Here is a 7,751-nt window from a genome sequence, read left to right as displayed (position 1 = left end):
TGAACTCTCAAACCTCTCTCCCTCCTCAAAATCCTGGTGGCGTTTAATCAAATCTGTTTCTGGTGTATGTTCCCCCTCCATCCCCTCCCTTACCTCAAATGGCCGCACTGCTGATTCCACACGTGATAAAGCTGAATGTCTAAACTCGGTGTTTGCAGCTAAATCTTGTGTCAAAAACCCATCACTTTCTCTACCCACCTTACCCAGTCGCACCTAACTGTCTCTGGACTCTGTGTCCTTTTCTCCTGACAAGGTGGAGAGCTTGCTGTCAAACCTCGAGTCAGATTCTGCAACCGGTCCAGATGGCATCAGCCCACGTGTCCTCAAAGCCTGCTCTTCTGCTCTTGCTCACCCTCTCTCTGTTCTATTCACCCTCTCATTTTCCCAAGGTCATCTGCCATCTGCTTGGAAATCTGCTAACATCACTGCCCTGCATAAAAAGGTGCAAAAAGAGATCCCTGTAACTACAGACCAATCAGCCTTCTCCCAATCATCAGCAAGGTTATGGAATCCATCATCGCTTCAGATATGAAATCCTTCCTCTTCTCCAATGGCTTGATTTCCGATCATCAATTTGGTTTCAGACCTGGTCACTCTACCCTGGATATGCTGCTTCTGTTCTCCCAACAATGGATGGAGGTCCTCAATGCCAGACAGGAAATCCGAGCCGTATCCCTGGACATATCACGTGCTTTTGACACAGTCTGGCACCCTGCCCTACTCACCAAACTCTCTTCCTATGGTATCCAAGGCCATCTCCACTCGTGGCTCGCAGACTTCCTCTCCTGTCACAGTCAACGTGTGGCCCTAAATGGAGTTCTTTCATCCCCTCTTCCTGTCCAGGCTGGAGTTCCTCAAGGTAGCGTTCTGGGCCCTGTTCTTTTTCTGGCTTTCATCAATGATCTCTCTGACTCTTTGGAAAATCCTCTATTTCTCTTTGCCGATGACTCCACCCTCTGCCGTACCATCTGTCATCCCCCAGACCGGCAAGCAGCAGCTTCTTCGCTCACTGCAGATCTGGATAAAATCACAAACTGGTCCAACACGTGGAACATACCTTTCAATCCGGACAAATCTCACACTCTCACTATGTCTCTTCGAAAGGACCGTTTACAAAACCCCCCATCCACTTTCTCAACAATCCTCTGGAAGAAGTCTTTTCTTTCAAGCTTCTCGGTCTCACTATCTGCCATGATCTTTCCTGGGAAAGCCACATTTCAAACCTCGCCTCCAAAGCCAGTCGCCGACTGGGAATCCTCCGTCGTGCAAAGTCCTTCCTTGGCCCTCTTGAGCTCCTGACCACTTACAAAGCTTTTGTCCGTAGCCTGATGGAGGAGTACTGCTCTCCCCTCTGGGCTGGTACTCCTGTTTCCCACCTTTCTCGGCTTCACGCTGTAGAAACCAGGGCATTTCGGATCATCGGCATCTCCCGCAATGAAGCTGAGTCTTTGGGCCTCTCACTCAATCACCGCAGGTTGGTCGGTGGTCTTTCTGTCTTCTACCGTCTCCTCTCCAGCCTTGCCCCCCCTGCTCTCTCTGCGATTTGTCCCTCCCAGGGAGGGAGGAGAGGGGTGGGAGAGGGGTAGGAGAGGGGTGGGAGAGGGGTGGGGGAGGAGTGGGGGTGGGGGAGGGTGGGAGAGGGGTGGGAGAGTGGTGGGGGAGGGTGGGAGATGGGTGGGGGAGGGGTGCGAGAGGGGTGGGAGAGGGGTGGGAGAGGGGTGGGAGAGGGGTGGGAGAGGGGTGGGAGAGTGGTGGGAGAGGGGTGGGAGAGGGGTGGGAGAGGGGTGGGAGAGGGGTGGGAGAAAGAGGGGGAAAGATGGAGAGGGGCAAGGGATTCCCAGCATATAATGCCCAGTTTAACGTCCATCCAAGAGGCGGCACACACATTGATGAATCACTCTGCCTGTGAAACAACAGGATGACAGTTTATAGCTGGGTTGGGATTCAAATCCAGGCTACACCAAGTAAGCACGCAGATCTCTCGGCTTTCCTGCCATGATGTGGTGATTCATTATTTCAAAACTGAAAACATTTTTTACTCATTGTGAACAAATAATTTATGTTGCCTTCCTTCCCCCGGTATGGAACCATGGTATCGCCATTGAAACTTGAACGCACGCCAAGAGGCTTCACCACGCAATACACGAAATGTTTGAAGAAACTTTTAAAAAAAACAAAACGTTATTCGTATTTTAATATCTGTAAAAAAAAAATATTTGTATTTATCTATGCCAAAGTGACGGGTTGTATAATGGAAGAACAAAAAGGGGAAATGTCGTGGAAAATAAAATTTCACATTTTCAGAGAGCTTGCCACCACCTGTTGCACTGCAGAACAACACTTGGCTAACAACGCATGCAAGACCCATGAACTTTGTTCAAGTCGATCGACACACAGTAATCAGCGACAGTGCGAATATTGTAGAGTGCTCGTCAAGTGGCTAAAGCACACCAACCAAACGGTTAAGAAACGGCTCACTTAACACACGATTAGCAATCATCGAACAGTCATATTAAACACACCCCTCCCGAAAACACCCGAAACGTCAAATATGTCCAAATTGGACAAAGGAACACTTTTTTTTTATGAGTCGGAATTGCTTCTTAAGTTCAATTCTGGAGCTTAAATTGTGTAATTCTGCTTAGTTTAAGAGATTCTCGCCGTTATCGCATGTGCAGAAATGAAATAAAGCCACGAACGCTGGCATCACTGGGCATTTATAAGCATTGAAATGTACGCAGCAATTCGTAGCTATGATGAACATGCATTTGATAATATGAGTGAGGAAAGTGGAAAAAAAAAAAGCTATCGTTAAGAAATCATTGCGGCCTGTTCCAAGTCAAAGAATGGTTGAGCAGGTCAAAAAACATGGCAGCTTCAAACCCAGCAAGGTTACCCAGGATATGCCTTAAGACCCCAGAGAGCAAGGTGGCTGAAGATTGCACCTGATAAAGGATATAATTAAATAAGGCCATCAATCATCTTCAAAAGGGCTGTTTTAATCAACCCAAACACCCAATTATCAGTCATGCACTTCCTTGGAGTTTTCTTGGTATGCATGTAAAGTTTCAGGCTGCTAGGTTTCATGGTTTTGGAGTTGAGGACACACACACACACACACACACACACACACACACACACACACACACACACACACACACACACACACACACACACACACACACACACACACACACATTTATTCGCATACATGTGTGTGTTATGTGCTCTGCTAAGCAATAGTGGTCTGTGTAAGATGCCGCAAATAAATTACAGTCCACGGATTGTAGACTTTTGGACCTATGAGAACTGTAATCAGACGAGTCATCTTCATGTGTTCATATGTGTATTTGTCTACGTTTATATATTTTAACAAAATGGCTTCAAACACTTAGCAATAGTTGTCCAGCACTGTTGGATGGGGGGTTTTGGTCTATGAGGTCCACTCGATCATTTGAAACTCATCTATTTCCACCACAATCCCTGCAAGAATTTGCAAAAGGAATATTGAGGTTACTGGCTTGGGAACAGAACAGGCTTACTGTGCTTAATCAGTTTTTAATCGAGGACAAAGGCAGAAGAGGCGATGCAGGATCAGCAGGTTGGAATAGCAAATTGGAGTTATTGCAGTGACTTTCACTGATTGTTCATATCTAGAAAAGGAGTGGAATGGGAGCCAGAGGCTCCAAGTGGAAGTCGAAGGACTCAGACAGTGCATCAAGGACTTGCGAGATGTTGGTGAGTAGCTGGAGATGTGTTGTTGCAGAGCCAAGAGACAGCTTGAAGACCAGTATGAGATGACATCTCATGGGAAGATCAGTGGGTCGGTAGCTAATCTCAAACCAGAAATACAATACAGCCTGTTATCTGAACTTGAGTGCACAGGCCTGCAGCTCTGGGAGGTCACACTGTTGCTTCTATTCAGTGCTCCAGAACTGCAAAAAAAAAATTTCACAGCCCTCCACACCACGATGTCATCATCCTTCCCCCATCGTCCATCTGCCTATGTTGCGAAGCTTAATGGAGATTTATTTTGAATTTATTGTTTGTATTAATCATCTGTGCTCAATTCACCATGCCCCACTGTATTTTCAAAGGCGTTTTTACATCTTTGATCAAATAACGAATTTAATTTGATTACAAATTTAAGACAAAAAATACGATTACGGAAATACGAAAATAACGATTAAATAGCGAATTTAATCCTGACAAATCTCATTCTCACGATGTCTCTCCGAAAGGACCATCTGGAACCACCGCCCCCCCCCTTTCCATCTACTTTCTCAACAATTCTCTTGAAAAAGTCCCTTCAATCAAACTTTTGGGCCTCACTATCTGCCATGATCTTTCCTGGGAAAGCCACATCTCCAAGCTGGCCTCCAAAGCCAGTCGCCGATTGAGGATCCTCCATCGTGCAAAGTGCTTTCTTGGCACACCTGAGCGCCTGACCACATATAAAACTCTCATCCACAGCCTGATGGAGTACTGCTCTTTCCTCTGGGCTGGTGCTCCCGCCCCTCACCTTTCTCAGCTTCATGCTGCAGAAACCGGAGTTTAAGATCATTGATATCTCCCCCGATGAGGCTGAATCTTTGGGTCTCTCTCGCTCACCGTAGGCAGGTCGGTCGGTGGTCTTTCTGTCTTCTACCATCTCCTCTCTGGCCTCACGCCCCCCCCCCCGGCTCTGTCTGCTTTCTGTCCTGCCCATATTTCCACAGGGCGTTTAAGGTCCGCCAGTAAGGCTTAGATGCTGACTATCCGCCAGCAGATCTTAGATGTAAAACTACCAAAATCACGAATCACTGTTCACCTTCACTCTTTCATTCCTCTTATTTTCCCCACCTTTGGAATAAACTCCCTCACTCTCTTCAATCCCATTTTTACCCCCAGGCCTTCAAAACAGCCGTTCACCACCACCTTTTATCGTCCCCCATTCAAATCCTCGATTTCTACCCCCTTCAAATTCCCTGCCTTCCTTCCTGAAAGTCCCTGTAATATCCATCTGTGTACCCCATGTTCCCCACCCCATCCCTCTCCCTTCCACAGATCTCCTAATGTCTCTGTTCCGCACTGTTTTGTCTTTCCCTCTCCCACCCCTCTGGTCTCATGCCCTCCTTGCTGTGCGTTGTGTGTTAGCTCTCATACGAGCCTCGACAAGGTATACAAAAAATAAAATCTCAAGTCAGCATCTAAGACCTGGGGGCTATAGTAACTTGTGCACAGGCTCAGGGGGAAGGGAGAAGAGCCTCAAAATTCTGTCCAAAAAAATAAACCAATTGCCAAAGGAGATCCCTTTCTTACTTTTATTGAAGATGCTGAAAGCCATGCCAGTTATCCACGACTCAAATTAACTCGTTAAGTTGTTGTGAACACAGCACGGTGTATGTACACTGTATAATTAATTACACAGGCAGTTGTTAAATGGGAAAACTCATTCATATGTCCGACACCAAGTGCGAATTAACTTTAATATATATATCTTGCAAAATTTACAGAGCACATGCATTCCGAACAAGTGTGTGCAAAGTTACAATGCTATGAACAGAACACACTTGTTAAAATGCACCCATGACAGATGCTCTCCTCGATCGGAGCAGCACAGACATTAACTTACCCGGATGGTTCAATTCCGATGGGCTTTCAAAAGCACCAATTCACTAAAGTACAGCTATAAACATTTTTACTGTACAGTCAAATAAAATATTGCTCTCTCATTCTCTTTGTGCTGTCTTAATAAATTTCCAATGCAAGAAACAATTCAAGCAGCAGTGGACAATCAATACCAGAGACAAATACATTTCATGACAACACAATTTGTTCCAGTATAAACAGCCATTAAAGGTCTGTGTTAGATCCTATATTCAAAAGAATGACACCAGTGATACACTGTTTAGGATGCAAAATACATTTACAATGCTAGCCTTTATATACCACTTTGCTTCAAACTTCCAACGGTGTTAAGGTGCGTGTGACAGAACTGATAGACATTGTGAAAACATTTTAAAATGACCTTTAAATGTTAAGCAAAACAATTATTCAAATCATTTAGTTTCTCAATTCATGTAAAAATTGTTTACTGAAAATAAAAATCAAGTTTCGGGTGCGTTTTATAGGCCTGGATTGACTGTACTTTGAACCACCGAACAAAAGAATGACCGAAGTGGGTGGGTGAGAAAATGCATGGGGAAGATAAGCCACTGGAATTTGTCTAGCATCATTCACTACAACCATAATCATTTCCTGGTCAGTGTTGTGAAGGCAATAAAAACTCATCTCTTCGTACAACTGCTTCATTAGGAAACCTCATACAAATAAACCACATATAATGAATCGAGAAAAATTGAACCAAAAGTGGAAATATCTTTACGGAACTGCTCTTGCCTTCCATTTCTGTTGCAGACACCAAGCGACAAGTCTGCTGTGCAAATTGCATTCTTGCAGGAGTTGAGCTTTCAAGCAATCTTGGTGGTGTATCATCAAGAAAATTCCCAGGATCAAAGTAGTCTATAAAAACCAGCAGGATGTTGTTGGTGTTCCAGGATGGAAGAAAAAACCAAATAGAAAATAAACCACTTTTTGCCTGGGATTGTCAAGAAGGCTCGATGCACATGTTAAGGTGTTGGAAGGGACACCAAATAAAGACCGGCTGATGCTGAAAGATGATAATAAGGCTGATGATTTGGAGTGATCACAGATTCACAGCATGGTTCGTTTCCCTGGTGCGGTGAGAAGATAGGATTCAAAACGGTCGATGGCCACACCAGTGTGCGATGAGCTCTGGATAGCAGAGTTATGAGTCAGAAAGAAAAAGAGAAAATAATAATAATAATAATAATGCATTTGCTTTTCGCAATCCAGGGATGTGTACAAAATGGTCTCAAGCAGAGCATTTTCTCCAAGATGCCCATCACTTTCAAAACCTTGTCGCTTGTGGGCATGTGAGATTCCTGCAAGACAATGCGAATCAGAAAGTTGGCCAATCATACAAAAATTGTTGCAAAGCAAACTGGATGAATCAAAATAGATGCAGAGCATAGATTAAATAACGACAGTTACAGACACTCATAAAAAGAAGAAATACTCTGAAAAACCTTTAGATTCGTCCAATTGTTTCGAAATTATAGTACAAAAAAATAATAATAACAAAAAAAGTAAAGAGAACAGTTTCAAAACCAAGTGGATGTTAAAATAACTGCCCAGAGTAAAGGTGGAAATTATTTCTGAAACGTTTATGATCATCTATTCAAACAGAGCGACGATGTGGTCATATCAGACAACTGAAAAACATAGGGGCAATACCCTTGGGCACCCACCTGGTAGCAGCTGGATAAGATAACCAGGGAACCACTAGTAGGCATTGAGGACCCACAAAATATGTAATGGAGAAGTAAATACCTATGGATTTTTTTTCATGCCATGAACAAACTTTGGTACATCACGGTGATGAAGGTGGTGGTCAAGTTTTATCGAAATTGTGTGTGATTTCGGAGAAGAAAGCAAAAACATATTTTGGGGAGCAAACCCCATAAGACCCCGATTTTTCTGTCATGTCATGAACAAACTTCAGTACATCATGGGTGATGAAGGTTGTCATCACGTTTCATCAGATCGTATGTGTAGTTTCTGTGAAAAAGGCAAATACCTCTTTTGGGGGGCAACCGCCCCTGTAGATACCCTGAGACACCAATTTTTAGGTCACCTGAAACGTATTTCAGGGAGCTTATGAGATGGTGAGTCACCTGTCTGTCAGT

At 44.2% G+C, this 7,751-nt stretch overlaps 1 protein-coding gene across 2 annotated transcripts in view; it reads right to left on the bottom strand.

The window, feature by feature from the left end:
• Positions 1-5,289: 5,289 nt before the first annotated feature.
• The window catches only part of DNAJB12 (DnaJ heat shock protein family (Hsp40) member B12), a 67,825-nt gene continuing 65,363 nt past the window's right edge, over positions 5,290-7,751 (bottom strand). For both annotated transcript variants that reach the window (XM_085864163.1, XM_085864162.1), the window contains exon 9: positions 5,290-6,947. The gene's annotated coding sequence lies outside the window, so the exon portion shown is untranslated. The remainder of the gene's footprint in view (positions 6,948-7,751) is intronic.

Source organism: Eptatretus burgeri, chromosome 18, assembly GCF_056783735.1.
Source record: "Eptatretus burgeri isolate ZD-2024b chromosome 18, Ebu_testis_v1, whole genome shotgun sequence".
Taxonomy (NCBI): domain Eukaryota; kingdom Metazoa; phylum Chordata; class Myxini; order Myxiniformes; family Myxinidae; genus Eptatretus; species Eptatretus burgeri.
The sequence above is the reverse complement of the archived record's forward strand: the minus strand, read 5'-3'. Positions and strand labels throughout refer to the sequence as shown.